Raw genomic sequence first — 23,225 nt, 5'->3', positions numbered from 1 at the left:
AGATTGGCTTTCTCCTAATTTTTTTAAACTTCACATTCTTTATATCCTGAATATGTAATTTAGTAATTTCATTAAATTCTGTCAAAATGAGCTGAAATGAAATTCTTTTCCTCTTTCTCCTGTCAAAGTCAGTTAGTTCTTTCCATGTAGTTATTAAGGATTAAGAGACTTTCAGGAAAAAAAAAAGAGCTGACAACTGTAAACTAGCACAAGTATGTCCCATTTTGGAATCAAACCCAGACTTTTAATAATCATACAAAACTCTGAGTATGCATGAATGGGAAATTCCATTTCCAAAATGTGAATTCTGATACATTCTAATACAAAAACTGATATTAACTTTTCAGCTATCCCTATTCTAAAGTTCTTTATTTTACCTGTAAAAGTGATTTAATACCAAGGAGAGTAGATTGCAAAAATATACTGTATTTACTCCGTTAGCATTAGTTGAATTGCATCCTTTATTCATAAGCATGGGATCCTTGGCTTTGTAATGCTTTATTCTACCCAGTTTCCAATCCAATCTGTTCCAGTCATATGGAATAGGTGCTGACTGGCTTGAAAGGCAGAAGACACCATACAGGAGGTACAGTGAGAGCCATGAATTTATTAAAATCCACTCATTTGTAGAAGCTTACATCCAAAGGGCATAGACAAAAACCTTTATCTACAGACAACATGTTTCTCTGCCTAACAATTAAACCAAGGATAAACTCATCCTCACCACCAGCCCAAGAGAGAGCTAGGATGGTATAGTTGTCTAAGTATTAAATTATGGCTCTGGAGATATGGCTCAGGGTTTGAATCCCAGTTCAGCCACGGAAACCCAACAGATGACATTGGGCAAGTCACACACTCTCAGCCTCAGAGGAAGGAAAAACATCTTATTTGAAGATAGCACTTCTGTGTCTCACATCTACACATCCACCCTACCTTAGCTCTCTTTGTAAAATGTAATTATTGAAAAACATCTAAAATCAATACAAACATAACTATGCACACATTTCACTTTCTAGTTGTATAATGAAGATGTCTTTTTTCTCCTGTACTACAGCTTGCTTTGTAAGTACTCTTCGAGTGTCCTTCATTTGGCAAAGATAATTAGTTTCAGTTACTTTAACAGAGCAACTCTTTGCCTTCAAAGAGGATATTATATTTGCTTAATTGCATTTGAGTGCTAAACATTGCAAAGGATAATGTTTCCTGAGAATAGCTTTTCTCTCGTCTCTTTACCTAGTAGGAAGCTAACTGCCTTCAACAAGGGTCAATAGAAAATGGCTATTAAATTTGAATAACTGATCAAAAATGCACAAGCCAATGAGTACAAGGAGCTTCTTCAACCATTTACTTACATCTTTTGCACATGCCTTAAATAAACATGCAACAAAAGCTGCTGATTCTTCAATTATGTTACAAATCAGCGAAGAATGAACTAAGCTGTCCGATCAATCTCTTCTCTAGTGCTTGTTATTTAGCTCTCCACCCTTTTAGACAAGGAATCCAAGCTCAGGATGCCTCTACACTGTAGAAATAATGCAGTTTTTATGTGCTATAGATCCATCCTACAGAATCATGGGATTTGTAGTCTTGTGAGGCACCAGCACTCTTTGGCAGAGAAGGCTAAAGACCTTATAAAAATACAAATCCTAGGCGGGTTACAAACGGCCCTCAAGGGGCCGTTTTCCCACTGCCACCATTTGCTGCGTAGGGAAGCCCCAGCGGCCAGACCGTGAAGCTTCCCCACGCAGCGAAAAAGGAGCACTGAAATGGTGCTCTTTTTTGAAACGTGGAAGTGGCGCTGCGAGGGGCGGAGTGCGCCCTCGTGGCGTCACCTCCGCCGCGACACATCTGGACACACAGCATCCAAGACGTCAAAATGGCGGTGCCCATGTGGATGGGTGCCGCCATTTACAACGCGCTCCGCGCATACTGGAAGGAAGGGCCATGAGGAAGGTAAGAACATTCCTAACCCTAATACGGCCCTTCCTAACCCTAGTACTTGTGGCGGTTTGTAACCCACCCTAAATTCCATAGGATGAAGCTATAGTGCTTAAAGTGCTGTCAAACTGCATCATTTCTACAGTGTAGAGGTACCCTTAAATTGGACTTTCTTGGACAGGTGCGGGGAGTGTAGAGTAAGTGGAATGACCCCAAATTATCTTCATTTGTTAGCTCTGTTCCTTGGATCAGCCTTTTCTATTCAGATACTATCCAGATGGCCAATGGTCACTCTGACTGTAGGTGATGGGAGTCAAATTCCAATACATTTGGAAGACATAATATTGGAGAAGTTTTCCTTAGGCATCACTTTGAGGCTTCATCCTTCACGGCTGAACTTGCTATATCATGAAAATCCATTTTTAAATAGGGAGGCTTCTACAAATGATCCAATGTTCTTACTTAGAGCTTACCCAAAATGGCATACAGATGCAGGAACTGAAGCAATTACTGCTATATCTTAGCAAATAGTCAGCTGGCAATTGTTCTTTCGCTTCTCCCCCTTTATGCTCTGTAAAGAACTCTGTGTCAGCAATTAATCTATAGGTTTTGGAAAGGAATAAAAGCAAGCATATCCAAATTTAGAGGATTATAGAAAAGGGCAGTATAACCCAGACAGATACTTTTGTCCCTGGAAAACCTAGCATGAAGAGTCAAGCTTTTTGACTTCCTTGGGACATTTACTAGGACAGAAGCCACATGAGTATTTTGCTCTTGTTAGCGTTATATCAGTCTTAATTACAGAACACTTTCCATTAGATTGGAAGCTGCTATGATTCCTTTTTATCACGTCAAGCCACCAGTACAACATAGTCTCTCCTTTTCTTTTTTCTTTTCTTTTTTCTTTTGGTTAAGCAAACAAGAAAACAGTAGATGAAACTGATGGAGAGCTTAATTGTATCAATCCATCAAGTCCCAAATTTGCTTCCTTTCAAAAAATTCATCTTTAAATCCAAGTACACTGATGGCAAGACAGCAAGTTTAAAATTCTCCAACTGTCAAATGCTGTTTTACTAATTATCTGGCTTCCAAGGCAATCATACAACCGTAATCATTCACCTCATGCCTGGAAACATAAGTCTTGTTCTTTTGATGAATATTTATAAGACAGTGTAAAGCAGTCTACTTTCTTTTCCCTTTAGGCAAGACAATTTGGAGTTCATCAATATGTATTACCAAGGACTTTTATAAAAGGCACTTCAAAGGAAATTCATCAGGCATTCCTTTTGTCTTGATTTCTGTTAGACTGATACTTCCTTTTGACAAGTATCAATAAATTATCCTCTGATGGGCAGAAACTTGATGTCTTATTCAGAAACTTCCTCACACAGCATGATTTGGCGTTAGCTTCCCAAGGAATTATTAGCATCTGTCCAATAATTTAAAGGAGGAGAATGCAATGCTAAAATTATGAACAATAGAAGTAGGATATGAAGTGGGTGACTGGAGGCCATGCGTTGTTTTCTAAGAGATGAAATTTCTCCATTCTTGTGTATTTTCATGGCCCACATTTCTTTTCCAAATGAGTTCATTTCTTTTCCAATTGAAAATAATTTTAATTCCAGAATGGATGAGTGGAAATAAAACTCAGAGATTGTCAAACCCAAAATGAACAATGGAGTAAAGACAGGTTAATGGAGCAGGTTAAATGACAAATTATCTTTGTCCCAAATGGTTATCTCTCCCTCTGGACTTTCACATATGGAAGGAATTGTATTTTTGATCAAAAGGGGTACAACCTTAAATGCTGTATAACAAATCTACCAGAAAAATGGAGAGAAGGGGGGAGGGGAGAGTCTATGAAATCATGTCTTTCTACATTCTGAAAGGGGGAATGGAGCTACAAATGTAATAGCTGTAAATGTCACTTGGTCAGAAACAAAAGGTAGACAAGAGAGGAGCGGGTTTATGTCAGATCTTTTACTTAGATTATATATAATGTGTCTGTTGTTGATGTTGTTGTTGTTGTGTGCCTTCAAATCATTTCTGACTTACGATGACCCCATGAGGTTATCTTGGCAAGATTTCTTCAGATGGGTTTTTGCCTTTTCAGCTGTATTATTCTAATATTTCAGTTCAGTAGGGATTTTTTTTAAAAAAAAGAAAAAAGAAAAATAGGTTCCAATACAATTTAAAAAAAAAAAAAAACACTTGGTACCCATCCTCCCTTAAAAAATCCCACTCACACTCAGGTAAAATCAAAGCTAGATGTTTCAATTTGGCCACAACTCACAGAAAACAGGCGGCACATATTGTGGCTGTGATCTGGTAACACAAGTGTCCATCTTTCTTTGAAGTCCTGATGTTTGAGAAGTAAATGATGCTTTGTGTAACAATATGAATAAACATTGCCATGGTTTTCTGAAAGGTCTGGAGGTTGTGAAATACTACTGCAGGGAAGTAGTACAGGGAAGAAAAACACTGGACATGATTTTTGTGCACATTTCAATGGAAAACAAAACAAAAGATGGAAAACATGAGGAGATGCTGGGAGGAGAAAAAAAGTTGATCAGTGGGAAACCCCTATTGTTTACGAGAAATGACTTTCAATGATACTGGTGGAAATAATTTATGAAATGTTTTAATGTGAACTTATAAATTTATGCAAATTTTCATTTTATTTCATTTTTTTTTTTTTAAAGCAGCAGCAGTGTGAGAAACTGAGTATGGAGAAACAGTGCCTGATCTCTTTGTCTTTAGCTCCAGAAAAATTTCTGACATTGCTGGAAAAAAAAAAAAAATCTGACATCCCTCTTCCCTGGACAAACATCTTGAAAATAAAGGTGACCACTAGGGATGTAGCTACAGTGGGGAAAATGAGGGCATGCTCATCCAAGTAAGAAATCCCCCCCTGAAATTTTCATGCAGATCTCAAATTTCTAGAATTGAAGAGACAGGGAGACTGGAGAGCATTCATACCCAGAAAGATTATATTTGATGGCCCCTTTTCTTTGGATTGCTAAATTGTATTTCTAAAGTTTCAAGTTGTAGTTGTTAATTTATATTCCACTCCCCCCCCCCGCAAAAAAAAAATCAACTCAAAGTGGCTTACAATTAAAAACATACAAAAGTGACCATTAAAATAGAATTAAATTATTGCAATATTAAAACAGATCATTTGTTAAAAAATAGAATACAAATAAAAAAGATTAAAATTCTTCATTGCTAGAAATTTGTGTGCTAAAGGGAAATCCCATTTTAGGGAGATGAAGTTTTATTTAGGAGATAATGCTATCATTTTGCTTCACCTGTAGCTACACTCCTGGTAACCAGTGAGTGGTAGGCCTATTCCTCATCTCTTAGCAGCTATTGTCATGCAATTATTTTTACCTGAAGTTGACTTCCTTCTTCATTTAACTTCAGTTTCTCTCAAACTGGCCTCAATACTACTGTTTCACTTTTACCATCCTCTAGCCTTGTACCTCAGAAAGGGGCAGGTGAATTTCTTTTAAAGAACAGTGGGGCCAAGAAAATTATAGATTCATGCAGCTGGAAAGGGCTCCAAATGTTCAACTCCGTGACAATAGATAAGTCCATTCTGAGGTTCCCCTGAGTGATGGCAATCCATCTGGAAGAAATTAAACAGACAAAGTATTACATGGCATATAAGGATAGATTCTGCCTGTACTTTGCTGTATGACAGCCAGAACTTTAATAGGTGCTACCTCCAAATGCTATGGGCACTGAGTTTCTGCCTGATACTTTGCTGTTAGATATAGAGTTCCAGGCAGAAGTCTATCGTTCAAATAGATAAGGACTGCACCTATTCTACCTTACTCTACCTCAGACACAAAAGTTGTGTGTGTGTTTGTGTATATGTGCTTTCAAGTCACATGTTGACTTAGGGTGACCTAATTTCGGAGGGGTTTCTTTGGCAAGGTATACTCAAATGTGGCTTTGCTAGTTCCTTCCTCTGAAATATAGCCTACCGCACTGGTATTTGATGGTGTTCTCCCATTCAAGTACTAACCAGGGCTGACCCTGCTTAGCATCCAAGATCAAATGGGATTTGGTGCCTAGTGTAGTTATGCTATTGAAATTTAGTGGAGCAAAATGGAACTGCTCCATGCCCCTCACCCTTTAGATGGTCATTAACCCCACCATGTCTATTCCTAAATAAATAATATTGTGACCAGGTTTTTACTTCTGCCTTTACGATGGCAAAAACTGAACTATTTCAGGCTTTCCTGAGTAAATGTACTCCAATTCTTGATTCATACTATTACCCCTTTCTACATTTTCCCAACTTTTTAAATGTAATTTTATTTCATTTGCTGATTACAGGGTTTGAAAAATATTCAATTGCCAATACTTATTACAGCACCAATAATGTTACATTACTTAACATGCTACTTGCTATATGTGTGCTACTTTCTGTCACTTTGAAGGAAAAAAAGTCTTAGGACTGATAAAAAAAGATGGAATAAAATCCCAAAGCTCCCATCAAAATGCCTCTAGGAATTCCCTTTAAAAGCAATGCTTAAAAGTAACTGAAAACCATAGCAACTAGAAATGCCAATGCAATAATTTCACTCTTGTATTAATTTGGAAGAGTAGCTTGGTTACACACTTATAGTTATGGGCAATTTCCTTGATTGTCACTTGTCATTTCCAACCTCTGTTTCCAACAGTATCCGTTATACGATAAGATTGTACTCCTAATAAGATGGAACTATAGGTTTATATATAGACGGTAGGTCACTGGTCCTACTTTCCCATTAATTCTTAACAAAGAATTTGCCTTTAAAAAAAAAAGTATAGCAGCATGCTCTTCTTGAAGGCTGAAGTTTCACACTATTTCCAGAAATATCACTTAGGTATATAAAGCAAGGTTTTTTGTTTGTTTTCTGTGCATCTCTTAAACTTAATTTCATTTTGAAATTTGCCACCTCCTTGACTCCAAATGTGCTCAGTAATTTGCTGTCACCTGCAAATGTGGCTAACTCATTGTTCACCCTGACTAGGTCACTTGTGAATAAATTAAATAGAACCAGTCCCAGTGAGGATCACTGGGAGAGAGAGCTCACTATTCTTATTTACCTACATTGCTACATCTGTCATTTCTTCTTCCCTCTTTCTTCCTGTTTTCTAATCAGCTACTGATCCATAAGAGGACTCGTCAAAGGGAATGATTCATGAATCCCTTTCCCCATTTTTCCTATAGCCTGAGGTTTCACAGCCTGTGAGTCAATCTCCTGAGTAATATGTAATTCCTTCAAAATTGAAGAATGAAATTGCAACAGAGTAGCACAGTGAACAGCACTACAGTTGGGGAATGCCAGGCCTGGGTGTTGGACTTTACTTCCTTTCCATCGATATACACATCAGCTGCAAAGATCTTGGTGTCGGACTAGACTCGAATTCCCCATTGGGGGTTGGGAAGGAAGCAAGCTGAGATTGCATGTATGAATGAGATCTATATAAATAAAAACCATAATATCAAAATGTCTGACTCACAGGTTAAAATTGTAAATGGGGACTAGCATTATCCAGGTAGAGATGGGAACACGTTGCAATTCATAATTACGTACAAGTGTCTCAAATCTCAGAAAGCCTAGCAAGCACCAAGACAGCTATTAATAAAATTAAATAAAACAACTATGGTGGCTAGAATTCAATGAAGGCAGTTAAAAATGTGTAACCACCATAGTTCTGTAGCTATATAATGTCTTTTGACCTGACCCTTCTGCATCCCCACTTAAGATGCAGCAGTTGCTACTATCAATGGCTTTCTGTGTCCCTGTTGATAAATAAACAGATTTCCATTGATCACAAGGGCTTCTGCCAGGTAAGTGAAGAATGGTCCCTGCATATCTCCTAATCCCTTTCATAGGGATTGTGAATATGGAGCCCTGGTGGTGCAATGGTTAAATGCCAGTACTGCAGCCTCAAGGCTGCAAGTTTGATCCCAGGGCTCCATCCTTCCGTAAGTCAGTAAAACGAGTATGCAGCTTGTTGGGGGCAATTTGCTTACAGATGGTAAACCACTTAGAGAGTGTTCAGTTCACTGATAAGTGGTGTAGAAATGTACATGGTATTGCCACATGCTAAAATGAACACATCTCATATGCATAACTCTCGGAGCCAATCTGCACCAGAAAAATATTGCAGTTCAGCACCATTTTAACTGCCATAACTCAATGCTATACAATTCTTGGATCTATAGCTTTGTGAGATATTTAGCCTTCCCTGTTAGAAAAATGTTGCAAACTACAGGCCAATGGCCAAGGAGTCAACACTACTCTCTGTGAGTGTCCCTCTGAAAAAGAACAGAGCCACTGTTGAACAGCACCTCCAAGTCCTATCAGAGAAGTAACGTGGAAGGATACTATGATTGATGGCATTGAAAGCCTCTGAGAGGTCCAGCAGGACCAACAGGGAACACCCTTCATGTCCATTCTCCTGCATAGGACATCCACCATGGAACCAAAGTGGCATAACTAGTCTGAAACCAGAGTGAAATGGATTCTAGAAGCAATAGTGTGGAGAATTAGATGAAATCCAGAATTTTCCTTGCTAATGGGAAAGTACCAGGAATTCTATAATATCAGGCAGCTGTCTTTGTTTTGTTTTTGGTCAGTTTGGTTTTTACAGTTTTAAAAAACATTGTTATATACTCAGTATCTCGCATATTCCTAGATGCTGTAGGGCACTAGCAACTTATTCATCTTTTTGGGTTCTGGAGCATCTGTCACATCATTACTGGCAAACAAAATGCAGAGTTAAATGGATTAATGATCTGACCCAGCATGACTATTCTTATGTATTCCCTGTTAGGGGGTATATCTGTGAATAAACCTATTGCATACAGATTTTTTTTATCTCATTGAATACAGTTTTCAGTTGTGAATGATTCTTCCCTGGAAATGTTTGGTAATAGGTCTCATTCACAAAGCATTCAGAGAAAACAGTTTGGGACCATTTAAATCAATCACAGAGAATGCCTTAAACACACAGAGCCAAAACAATCCTATGAAAGAGCAATAGTATCACACTTTTTCTGTGATTTCTTTTCTGAAATTGTTTCCAAAGCTTTACAAAAACCGTAGGGTAGCCTAACGTGAGCTATTTCAAAAGACTTCCCACTACCTGCCACAATAACCTGTAATGTCAAATGCTGAACCATGAATGTGTTGTGAAGTAAAAATAAACTGACACAAGACAGACAATGTCACTGGCACTATGAGTCTGGGTAACTACTGAAGCAATATCCTTGCATCAGATTATCCAGCAAAAATAAATAAAAAGAAGCAGATATAGTAAAGGAAAGGAGAAAAAGAAAATGGTCCACTCTGGTTGTAGGAGAGTATTCATGTCATAAAGTGAGTGAGTGAGTGAGTGAATGAATGAATGAATGAATGAATGAATGAATGATGCCCCCCCCCCCCCCAATCACATACTTATAGCGTCACTGGGATGTATTTCTAAGAGATTTGGCTTATTTATGATAACTCAAAATTTACTAAGCCAATAGAGAAATGAAGCCAAGAAGACATAGCTGAAACACCCTCTGCTTTTAAAGATCATGTCTGCAAATACTATGTCATAATGTGCCTAGATAATATACTGAGTTTGGATAATCATGGTAAGTACTAGTCTTTTCTGCAGAAAAAAACAAAATCTCACAGATATTGTTGCTGGTATACAGGTTGATTCTTCAGTGCTGAATAAGTAAAATATTATTCCCTGATAACTAATTGCTAGAGCTCAAGATTAATGAGTTACAAGAGAAACAGTTATCCACAAAAAGTTACGGTACATTTTCTAGACAGTGAGGGTGTGGTCACATTGCAAAAGGAACAGAACAAGTGACAATGAAGTTATTTTATTGGTGTACCCAATGACATTACATAGTTACTTTTAAAGGAACTTGTTAATGTTATGTATGGGAAGTTCAAAATTTCTTCATATTTTATGTGATTTTTTAAATCAAGTATAAGGATATTTTTTTTAAGAAACAAAAAATTGTAAGCCCCCAAAAAACCCACCAAAGAATTAACCATTTTACATAGTAAAGAGTAATTATAGCTGCTTTCTTTTAAAATACAATAGGAATGAATTACTTTTAAAAGTAATTTTCTAAACTCCGATAATTGCACTTGCAATCCTACACCAATTTGTTGTTACTGTGCCTTCAGCTCAACTCCACCTTATGGTGACTGTATCATAGGATTTTCTTGGAAAGATTTATTGAGATGAGGTTTGAGATTGACTTCCTCTGATGCTGAGATGGTGTGACTTGCCCAAGTGGTTTTCTTTGGCTAAATGACTGTTCAAAATCTGGACTCCTTCAGTCCTAGTCCAACATTCTGCCTGGAGGTAATCACATGGAAATGAGCAGAATCTGCTTCTGAGTAGAGATATGGCATAATGCCCTGAGGATTGGACTACAGCTCTGGAGATCAGAGTTCAATTCCTTGCTAGGCCATGGAAACCCACTGGGTAAGTCACACACTGTTACCCCGGAAAACACTTCATGATAGTTTCATGTTATGGTTGCCATAAATCTGAAACAACTTTAAGGCCAACTGAGATAAACAGATGAAATGTGAGCGCAGGTCTTTACTTTCCTATATGCAGTCTCACAGTTAATTTACCTGTGGAAGGTGCACAACAGAGATGTGTTATATTACCACACCACACTCTTACAGTGCTGCTATTCCACTTTAACTGCTCTGGCTGCCTCCTGTTGCATTCTGGGATTTGGAGTTTAGGGATGGGCATTTAGAATTCTCAGCCAGAGAGCTCTTAGGCTTCACTGAACTACAAAACTCAGAATGCAACAGGAGGCACACACACCAGGAAAAATGGAATAGCAGCACTATAAGAGTGTAGTGCAGTAACGTGGGTAGAGACAGGTACAAGCCCTTGCCACAAACCCACATGGCAACTCTACCCACATAGAAAATGTCATCATAGGACCTAATTACATCACCTACAATATTAGAGGGACTTTCATTTGCTCATCTTCTAATGTGATATATGCTATCCTCTATTAACAATGCATTCTACACTGGGGAAACAGGCCAGTCTGCACCAGAGGTGACATGGGACTGTTTTGAGGAAACATTGGGATAATGATGTCAAAAATGATAACAAAATCACAACCTAATTTTTGAGCTAATTTGTTACATTGGATTGTTATCACTAGGTATTAGTTCCCAACTGATTGTTACCTTACTGGTGATTAGATGTCGAATAGCACAGAACATGTGCATTATAATAAATAAACCTATTTATGCATTCAAATAGGGTATCAACTCCTTCCTTCCCTGTCACAAATAGGTCTTGAAACAGGGATCCAGTGGAGCATGAAACATGTCTAGAGACATAACAAAAATAACAAAAGTGTTTAGAACAATGGCCTATATTTAGCCTACTATTTAGGTATCACATGTGTCTAATTAACACCTTCCCAGTGCTCAGTGTCTTCTAAAAGGCAGATCACTGTGTCTTGCTGATAAGACCAAGCACCAGGCCTTCAGTGATACACTATTTATAGCAGCCTTTTCATTGACCAACAGTTTCTCTTTCATCCTCAAAGCTCTGTTAATTTCTTCCCCAGGTGACTCCTTTCAGGTGATGGTAAATAGTTCACATTGACTCACAGCAACCAGAGAGAAATTGTCATCATGACCTTGGTTGCCATTGCATCAAATGCTTTGCCCTAATAAGAGTGGAGAGCACAATTATGTATGTGCTACCTTTTGTTCAGTTGGTTTTAGGTTATGGTTTTAAAGCAATTAAATGCACACATGCATTTTTCTGAGTCTCCTGCATTGTCCCTGACTTGTTGAGTACTTGAACTATCTTTTAAAAATGATATTAGGTTTGAATCCCAGTTCACATTGATTTGTTTAATAATAAAGTCTTCCTAACAAAGCAGAAGAGTTTACTTCACAAAATATGCAAACATGCAGCCATTCAACAATTTAAAATCAAACTTGAAGAACCAATCGATAGAATGATTGCATGTGATATATAATTTTGCATCAAAGTTTTTCTGCTTATTTTTCTGATGGTTGCTTTCAAAAATAGCTATTTCATATGTGATAATCCTGTCTTGGAAGTTCAAACAAAATGTGTATTTCTGGGGAGCGGGGAGCTACACCTTTCAGAAATCTCATTGAGTAAGAAAGTAGGATAGATAAGAGCTCAGAAAGGTGTCAATTTCAGCAAAACCACTGCATAGCCTAAGTATCAAGTACTGCAACAATCACCATACTCTTTCCTGCCCACATTTTTTTCTGCTACCTCTCACACCTTCTTTTCCCCTAACTGATTCTGGGTATGTTTACATGGGCCAATTAAACTAGTTTTCCTCCACTGTCTCTGTGACCTATCTACACAATGCATGGTCAAATCCCCAATTTGAGTCCAGACTATTTTCACAAGACAATGCCGGTTTTGTACTGAATCTGCCCTATCCCTGTCTAAAAAACCTCACCTTTTGCTCTGGGTTTTTCAGCTGCTCAAACTATGCTGTCCAGTCCTGCTGCTACTGGCATGAGTTGCTTCCTCATGCTGGGTGCCTCATTTCTGAATTCAGGAGGAATGACTCATGCTAGGGGAGCTGTTCCTGGGTGGCAGGACGAGATTCATGTGCAGAGAACAGCCTGGCATTGCAATAGAGTACGGAGTTAATGGGGGAATCCAAGACAGCTCTGGGGCCAGAAGAAAAGCCCTCTTACTCTGGCTTCCTCTTTATCATGGGCTGAAGGATCTACAATTTTGGTCCTCTTCTGCTTCTCCCTCTATCATCATCATGTCAAACTGCATTGTCATACTGTCACCAGCATGGTATAATGGTATGAGAATTGGACTATGACTCTGGAGATCAGGATTTGACTCCTTGCTCAGCCACAGAAACCCACTGAGCAAGTAAGACTTTCTCAATCTCAGAGGAAGGCCATGGAAATCCTCCTCTGAACAAATCTTGCCAAGAAAACCCTGTAATAGGGTCATCATAAGTCATCAATGACTTGAAGGCATACAGCAGCAATAACAACAATCTTTTTCTCTTCCCCATCTCTGTTACAACAACAACAAAAGAAGATAGAATATAACAGAAAATAAAACAAATTCAACAACAAGAAGCTTCCAATCCATTTATGACAACAACTTAAAATATTATTTTCCTTTGGTGTTTTTGTTTGTTTTTTACATGTAAGATGTTCCATTGTGTGGTTCAGGACTTCCAAACCAAACTGAAATATCCAGCACCTCCAGCATCACTAAAAAGAAGCTAAAAGTAAAAGTGAAAAGGATCCTCATGGGAGTATGGTTGTCCACACATTATGGATAGTTGAACTAAAATGTTTTCCCCCATCCTTTATACACAGCCTTTTAAAACAAATCTTTGCAGCCAGATCTTCACCTGGACTTTTAGACAGCTGTAACTGACCGCCATATCAAAGCACTTTGTTTTCTGTTCTATGAAACAGTTTTGTGTGACAGTATGACAATGCACCCACTGATAGGAGCTGTTATCAATGTAATGGTACCAATGTCTTCTTTGCTGATTACCATCTGGCGGCTTCTAGTAACAGAGAAAAAGCAACAGGTCATGGTATTGTACCTGCAAAGTTCTACTATAATTGCATCAAAGCCAAAAAACATCCCCAAACCTCAGATAGTTTTCACTTCTACTGTTGTAACTGAATGGATCCAGATAATGACCAGCTGGGATCACATTCTCTAGATTCTTGGAGATTGTTCAGAAAGTATAAAAATACAAAAATTATAGCTCCATGGCTTTCCTTAGAAAGCTCTAGAGATAGATTAAGTTCATGTACATTTAACATGAACAGGAGACAAAATCCCCTAAGGGAGGGCAGTAGAAGCATATTAGGTAAAATACCATTTCTTTCAGCTAAGGGAGGTCAACTCCTAGGAATCTTTTGAAGATATATCCATGACATAAGAGATAAGTGGAATTCAATGGCTCTACTCTAATAACCTTCTTTTCTTTCTTTTACCAATAAACACTTGGCAGACTTTCATATCCTAGATTACTGTGGCAAGGGCACAGACAAAATTGAGTGATGGAGAGAAAACTGAATAGAAAGCAAGAATGGAAGAGTAGAACTATACATTAAACTTCATCAGTCAGAAAGGTATGGGCAAAGGTGCACTCATAAATTTCAGCATTCAGAATTGTTACCAAAAGCAAATCTTCTGAGAATCCCTAGAAGCGAATGGGAACAATATCTGAACAACCAGTCTCTCCTAAATAATAATAATAATAATAATAATAATAATAATAATAATAATAATAATAATAATTTATACCCTGCTCTTCAGTCAAGACTATCAGAGTGGCTTACAGATTGTTAATTAGACATTTCCCTGCCCTCAGGTTTACAATCTAAAAGTTTTTTTCGGGTGTACACTGTACAATAGGGATGCAAATCTTCATAAAATTCATTGTCACAGACAACAAATAATCATTAGTTTTCTTTGTGTTGTAAGGATGCCTTCAAAAACTCTGCAGTTTTTGAAGACTATTCACATGTCAGGACTCATTTGTCACCAAAAATTCTTTTGTGCAAAAGAAAAAAAAAAAAGAACCTTTGTGTAAAAATGTTCTTTTCTACACAGAAATCTGCTCAAAAAACTTTGTTGTCTGTTCGGGAAACTTTTTTTTTGCAGAGAAAATGCTGTTTGCTGGCCCTTTTTTGTGTAGAATAAGTCACAAACTATAAAGAACCGTGTCTTTCCAGTATTCTCCTCATCCTGATTTACTGACACTTGGTCACTCCATTTTTCATGTCATTCAAATATATTCAAATATTTTTCCCACACATACTATACAATTAACTGTCCTGTGTAGGAGTAGAGTAAAACCTTTTATCATACACTCCAACATTGCACAGACAAAAACTGAGACATGTGGCCAAGAAACAACAGAGTGTGGGTAAGATGGTAAATGTTGTGAATGAGGAAGAGCAGACAAGCTAGGAAAGGCTGTAACTGTTTGCTTTTGCCTGAGCCTACTGGGAAAGGCAACATGCTGACTTACTTCTCCCCACTGCTGAGTTGAGTGCAAACTACTTTTGCAGTTTGAACTCAATTTGTAACAACTGGAGGTCAAAGGTGGAAAGTGGGAGGAGGAGGAGAGTGAAAGTGGTACTCTTTAAAAGCAACAGAAAAAATGGGGTGGCAGAAGGGTAATCACAATTGTCTCTTGACAAATCAGGACAGTTGGAAGACATAAAACCTCCTCTGAGGGAATGCTAAGGGACATAACATTGTTATCTTCCCCTTTTCTGTTCTAAATTGTGTGGAGTGAGCACCTGAAATGGGTTTTAGAAACTGACAGTGGTTTCTGAAAGACCCACATTTTCCCCATATTCTAGGCACATCCCAGCCTGCTGTTTTCTGGAGCCCATCAATTGCTCAAGTGTCACGATGAAATGATTCCATAATATGGGGCTGTCAAAGCTGACATGCTTCTACATAGCATTATATGAATGCAAAGACCTGGCTGTCCCACTTACAATAAACTGGGACAACTTATTCATTCCAGTTCTTCAATTTCACACTCCTATTCTTGTTTAGAGAAAGATTTTCCTTTTTATCAGTGTTTTCCCAATCATGGCTGACATTAAAAGTTACAAAAAGCAGAGATCCTTTGGAAGAAAAATTCCTGTACACATAATGGCCTTTGGTACACATGACTGGGCTTTACCACCCAGTTATATGGTTTCTCAAATGCCACAGCAGTTGAAAGCATAGCAACTTGGAACAGGAGGATCCAGTGAATGTCTGGCACAGGATTGCAGGATCCAGAAAAATTAAGAGTGAGCCCTCCTCATCCTCACTGTAGGCCTCCCTCAAATCAGCTCTGAAAGTATAGCGAAGCTGGTGTAGATGGTTTTCAAGTGATCTGGAAGAGTTATAGGGGAAAGGAAGAAAATTCTGTTGTGATCAAGTAGCAGAATGTTGAATCTAGTCCTGTTTTGGCAAACCTGAATATGAGCTGACCATTCTTGAGGAGGACATGACAAACTGATATTTTCAAGTAAAAGAAGAACAATGTGACATCTCTAGCAGTCACTATATCCTGCATGCTCTACTTTTTATATGATTGTATATATGAATTTATCAAGTTTAATTCTGTGTAGTGTTTTGTTGATGCACACCTGAATGCAACCACATTGTTAAACATCATACCCCCCCCCCCCAAAAATAAGAGCAACAAAAAAACCAACAATATTAAAGCAAACATACATATAGTTACACTGAAATTATCCCCCACCCCAATAGTACACTGGGGAGAGAAAAATATAAATGAATAGAAGCTTGCAACAGACTGAGGGACCGTTCACACTATGTTATAAACTGGTTTGAAAACTGGTTTAAAAGGGGGTCATGCACACTTGTCCTGGTTTTTCCTTACCCAAATTCAAGGAGAGTTCTGTGCAAATCCCCCTTAACCTGGTTTTTCCAAGATTGAGTTTTTCCGCATTTTCCCCCCAAAACATCAGATTTATCATTATCCCTCTCCTCAGAGGGAGAGAAGAATGCTGGACCTGATCCCCTCCCCCCCTCACCATTCCCTTCTCCTTTTGTGCCGTGTCTTTTAGATTGTAAGCCTGAGGGCAGGGAACTGTCTATTATCCACTCTGTTGTAAACCGCTCGGATTCCCAGTGATTGGGCGGTATATAAATAAACCCTATTATTATTATTATTATTATTATTATTATTATTATTATTATTATCATGTTGCTGTCAATGGTAACTTGTTCTCAATCCCATTTGGGGCATCCAGGAGGGAGGAGTTAATGTGCAGGGTGCAGATCATGCCCACCCCTTTGCTTTCCTCCTGTTAACGAAGCACCATTGTTTTTCCCTCTCGGCACTCAGTTGCGAGAATGAAAAAAGCAGCTCCAGAAATGCAGTGGATTCAACCTTCCTGTGCTTTGGAAAGTGGTCTCTTTAAAGTGCAGCCCAGCTTATTTTATTTTCTGCCCATCAGTCCCCTTATCTGCACTGATGTCACCAAATCCAGGGAGGGGGCTCTCCTGGGAACATCATTAGATGTTTTTTTTTTTTGTTTTTTGTGTTTTTTTTTTTTTTTTTTGTTAAAAGAAAAACTGACAGTTTATGCACATATTTGCTATTGCATGGCCACAGTGGACTGCACCTTTAAATACTCATGTCATCAGTGTAACAAAGGTGCCCATGATTTGCTTGGCATTAAAAAAGTCTCAGTGGGGCTGTGGGTTAAGGGGTGTTTTTTCCTCTTTTCCAGGAAATAAAACCACAACAGACTCTGCTCCCAAATTAGTGCAAACTAAAGCTCTCGCACACATATGCTGAGAGATTATATTATTATATTATTATATTATTATATGGCTGAGAGACTCCCCCCAAGGCTAACCTATTCTAGGGTTTCTTGCTAAGGGTTGTTCTGAGGGGCTTGCCATTGCCATTCTCTGAGGCGGAGGGGGGGGGGCTGGCCAAATAGTGTGACGTAGATGCGCATCATTTGATTGACAGTGTAAAAAAACCCCAACAACCCAAGAACGAGCAAAATGGCAGCTCCATTTTAAATCGATACAAATAGTACTGTGAACTTCATCAGGGTTAAATTGCCACTGAGAGATTCGATCAGGGTAAACATAGTGAGAACTTTGATTTGGTATTGCATCATCAATCTCCCTGGATCTACTCATCACAAACTCTAGTATGAATGGGGCCTCAGTTTACTCCAACTGTAGAATGATTATGTCTCTATATTTTTCTAACTAAACCAGGACACTCACACTACAAAATTGTGTAGCATTGTGCTTCCACTTGAACTGCATGGCTGCTTTCCATCAAATCCTGGGGTTTGTAATTTGATGAGGCACTGATGTTCTAAGAACATTAATGCTCTAAATGCTCCTACCAAACCTGCAAATCCCAGGATTCCATAGGATGAAGGCATGGCTATTAAAGTGGAATCATAACGCTATAACTATTGCTAAATGAGTGAGTGATCTCTTTCTTCCCAAAAGTCCAGGCATAAGGATTCAACACCAGTTAGTGCATGAAAAGGGAACATTTGAAGGCCTCATAGTCACTACAAAAAAATGGGCCAAAACCACACATTGGCAGAGAGCCCAAAAGGAGTGGCTCTGTGCCAACCCTGGATGCATGGGGTTGGGGATGTGGCAACCAGATGCCACGTCCCCAATCTGCCAGGAAAAGAAGCCCTGAAAAGGAGCTTCTTTTGCCATTGCCACAGAAGTGCCATAAGAGCCATGTCGTGCCCTCATGATGCTCCCAGTGCATGGTGCTGTTTGTATGTTACACATGAGCAACATCATCATGGCAAACCCCATGTAAATGGCAGTGCGCCTTGATGGCACTCACGGCATGTAGGGCTTGGGAGCATTTGGACGCTTTGCTCTACTGAGACCTACTTTTGGCCCCAGGCCAGCGCAAAGTACCAGTCTGTACCGGGCCACAGTTACAACAGAGTTCTGTCATCATAGCAATTTCCCTCATGCTACCAGTCTCCAAAAACTACATCTGAAGCCAGGTAGCACCACAACAGAAGGGTTTACAAAGCACTGCAGATTGGGGTGCTGGGAAATGACAACTGCACCACTTTCCCAGTCATAGGGTGCATTGAGACAAGCAGCTGGAAAGACTCCTTAGAGTCCTACCACAGCCATGGCTCCATCCTATGGAATCCTGAGATTTGTAGCTTGCTGGGGGCACTAGAGCTTTCTGACAGGGAAAGATAAATATCTCACAAAACTACAAATCCCAAATTTCTATAGCACTGAGGCATTAAAGTAGTGTCAAACTGCATTAATTCTGTAGTGTAGATGCAGCCTTGGAAACCCATCACTTGGGATGCTGCCTCACTTAAGAGCCAGGTTTTTGAAGTAATGTTTTGTCACTGAGGACACATAGATGTGACCCAAAGTTACAAGATTGTAAATCCTTCTTACAGTCTTGTAAATACTGAACAGGATCCAGCCATGATTTTTAGTTCCTTTTGTAATAAAGAGAGGATCATTTTGAAATGAAACATCTACCTCTAGGCTGCAGTTGTACAAACACAATGGTCTCAGTTACATCTCTAAAACAAATGCTTTCAGTTCCCAAGAAACAAAAAAGAATCTGTCGGCTTCTCTATGGTCATCTCTGGTAACCTCAACTAGGGAAGGATTTCCATAGGTTCTCACAGATTCCTGCCTCATACTATCCACAGCCTTGCCAACAGGTCTTTCCCATTTTGATTTGGGTTTTCAAATGTAGGAAATTTATAGCACAATAGTAATTAAACTTGCAGAACTGCAATGGAGCATAAGAACTAGTTGCATGTGGAAAGATTCTGAGAAATCACCTTTCCTTAACTTCTCCCTTATTTTGTTTTTAAATAGACCTCCATGAGAGAATTATTGCACAGTGATATTTTTATTTGTGGCATGAGTTCCAAGTCATTACCACCTGTTTTAAAACTGTTTTTCAAGGAGGAGATATTTCAAGAATTATTTTGTTTTTATTGCATATAAACAGCTTCTTGAAAGTGACTGTTCTTAGTGTTGCAAAAGCAGCAGAAAATGTGCAAAGCATGTCAATGAGAGATCCTTAAATCTTCCAAATCTTCAGCTACATTTTTACATTATTATTTTTTAAAAGTGCCCCTAAATCATTTGGAAACCATATTTTAATTTCCAAAACAGAGTTCTGAACTAGTTTAATGATTACAGAGATGCTAACATTTTTACAGTTCAAATAATAACAGTAGGATTTATGTGATTATCACACTGCAATTCGCCCGTGGGACAGATGTGGGATTTAAAAGTCAAAGATGGATTTTATCTCACTGCCCTGTAGCCGGACAATATGCAACCCCTATACAATCTACGCTTCTCACACAGTTTTTCAAACATGGGATTTTCCTGAATTTGAAAAACTGCATGAGAAGCCTGGAGAAGCCCAGATTGCCTGGCTATGGGGTAGTGCAATAAAATCCATTATTGATTTTTAAATCTCCCATCTATCCTGAGGGCAAATTGGCAGTGCAATAATCTCCTTAGGCAGATGTCTTATACTGATTTTGCAGGACCATCAGTCCATGTAGGTCAGCATTATCTACAGTGTGTGTGTATGTGGGGAAAATATGGTCTGTGGGCTATATGTTACCTTTTGGACCCAAATGTCTATCCTCTGAAACCCCCTAGAAGTTCCACAAATTTACACAGATTTTTTAAAGCCCTAAATGGCCCAAAGCACCCCAAATCAGTTATAAATGTGGTGACTTATGAGTCCCATCCCAAAATCCTCAAGCCCTGAAAACATCTGAAAAAGTCTCTAAAAGAATAGTCTAAATCAGCCAAAATGACTGCAGGAAGTGACATTATGTCACTTCTGGGGTGCCAAAACATGACATGTGCCCACATAGGAGGTGGGTGGAATCTCCCCCACCTTCTCAATTTTCAACCCCTGATCTACAATATGGATTCACATATACTGGTATGATTCTACATTAATTATTCTTTTTCAGTGAACCAGATTCCCCATTGACATCATGTCTGCAAATATGGTCCAATATTTTTTCTGATTCTCTTTGAACACCATGCCATTAATTTTTGTTTCCCTTCACATTAAAAGGAAAATAAAAACCTGAACTGATTTGAATGGACAATATCAAATACCTCTGTGCCATAATTTATAGAGATTGTAATTTTGCATGGACTGTCAATTATTTAATAATGCATTTAAATAAGTAAATATTGCTTCCTTTATTTTTTTTAAAGGTGGGGCTCTTTCTTTCCGAAGGAACAGCCAAATCTGTTTTATAAAAATATATAAAGTGGTGGAGAGGAAATCATGTGGCTCCCCAGAGGTTTGTGGACTGCATCTCCCAGCATCCTTAGCTAGTACAGCCAGTGACCAGGAATGTTGAGAGTTGTAGTTTAACAATATCTAGAGGACTACAGTTTCCCATCCCTGCTATAAAGGATAATGCAATGTCGATAAAATTATAGTTTTATAGGAAACATGACTTATATAATTACTTACTCATACAAAACATAGGCACATTATGGGCAGAAGCAACAAAAATATTATAGCACCTTAAAGACTAACAAATTCATTATAGCATATGTTTTCATTGTTGCTGCCCACTTCATCTTCATCAAATGTACTGAGTGTTAGAATGAAGTTGGCAGATTTATATATATATATGTATATCCATGTGTGTGGCTCCATATGTGTGCAAACAGTGAAATCAGGTGGCATTGAAATATGGTAAATATGCAGACAAGGCTGCATACTGTCACTTTACTTGTACTCAAAAAACATCAAATGAAGAACAGAGTTAAACTTAGAAGAAGGAATGAAGACAGGAGGAAGGAATATCAACAATCTAAGATATGTGGATGACACAAAATTACTAGCAGAAAATATCATGTACTTGAAACAATGACTAAGGAAGGTGATGGAAGAAAGTGCAAAGGTAGGCTTCCTGCTGAACATAAAGAAAACAAAAATAATGACCATGGGGGATCTACATAATTTCAAATTAGACAATGAAGAAATCAAGATAGTTAGAGATTTCTCATACCCTGGTTCAGACATTATTCAGACCGGAGACTGCAGTCAAGAGATAAGAAGAAGACTAGAGTGCGTTACAGACCGCCAAAAAGCGGCGGCCTGTACCCGCCCCTTTCCCCAGGGTATCGGGGCCTCAGTGGCTAGAACGGCAGCCGCTGAGGCCCCGATCCGCCGCTTTCCAGGCTGCGGGGAAGCGGCAAAAGGCCGCTTCCCCGCAGCCTGGAAAGGGGTGTCCTTGGGGCTTCAAGCCCCAAGGACACCCCGCAGCAGCGGGGAGGAGGAGAAAGGGGCTGCTTGGCCCCTTTCTCCTTTGCGTCGCTGGGTGCAGCCATGTGAAGGCTGCGCCCAGCGGCGCAAACCAGGAAGGAGCTCTGAAACGGAGCTCCTTCCTGCTCCGCGCAAAGGGTGCACTAAGCGCCCTGGCATGGAGCGAAGACGTCACATCCGCGCCACCCCGTATAGAAGTGGCGCGGTCGTGACGTCGTCATGGTGGCCCCCATGTAGATGGGGCACCGCCATTTTGTACAGACTCAGTCAGTACTAGGGTTAGGGGGGTGCGGAAGCACCGCACCTTCCTAACCCTAGTACGGACTGACTCCGTACTAAAAGGCCCGTTTGTAACGGGCCTAGGAATGGGGACAGCAACCATGGCCACATAGCCTGAAAAACCCACAAAAAACTGTGGATTCCGGCCATGAAAGCCTTCAACTTCACAGCCATGGAAGAGCTTGAAAAGATCCTAAAGAGTAAAGATTTACAATTGAGCACTAAACCTAGAGTTGTACAAGGCATGATATTCTCCATCACTATGGTGTTTATCACACTATACTCTTATAGTGCTACTATTCCACTTAGACTCCTCTAGCTGCCTCCTGTTGCATTCTGGGATTGGCAGTTTTAAGGAGGGGTATTTAGAATTCTCAGGCACAGAACTTCTCTGCCTGAGAATTCTAAATACCCCTCCTTAAAACTGCCAATCCCAGAATGCAACAGGAGGAAGCTAGAGCAGTTAAAGTGGAATAGTAGCACTATAAGAGTACAGTGTGATAAACACCATTATGTATGGATGTAAGAGCTGGACAGTGAAAAAAGCAGATAAAAAGAAAATCAACTAATCTGAGATATGGTGCTGGAGAAGAGTGCTGAGGATAAACAAACGGGTGCTAGAACAGATCAAGCCTGAAATACCCCTGGAAGCCAAGATGATCAAATTGAGGCTGTCATTCTTTGGCCATATCATGAGATGTCACGACTCATTGGAAAGACAATAATGCTGGGAAAGGTTAGGGGCATAAGAAAGAGAGGAAGATCACACAGTGGATGGATAAATGCAGTTAGAGAGATCATGGGCATGAATTTGCAAGAGCATTAGAAGTAGTAGCCTTGGAGATATCTCATCCATGGGGTTCATATTAGTTGAAGTCAACTTAAGAGCAGCTAACAGCAAAAATACAACACAACCTCCATCAACAGCACATTTTCTCTCTTACAGATCTAGAATTAGTCCCAGATCTTTACAGCAGTCAAAAACAATTGTGAGAAAGTGCCTGTGTTATATTTTTTTGAAAAGCTCAAAAGCATAATTTCTAACCCTCACAAAATAGCAAGGTATTTTGAAAAAAAAAAATGGATGAGAAATACTGTGAAATACTTCCTAAAAGAA

This window comes from Sceloporus occidentalis, unplaced genomic scaffold (assembly GCF_023333645.1).
Source record: "Sceloporus occidentalis isolate IW3139 unplaced genomic scaffold, rSceOcc1.0.p SCAF_6, whole genome shotgun sequence".
In the NCBI taxonomy this organism is placed as follows: domain Eukaryota; kingdom Metazoa; phylum Chordata; class Lepidosauria; order Squamata; family Phrynosomatidae; genus Sceloporus; species Sceloporus occidentalis.
This window is presented reverse-complemented; position numbering follows the sequence as displayed.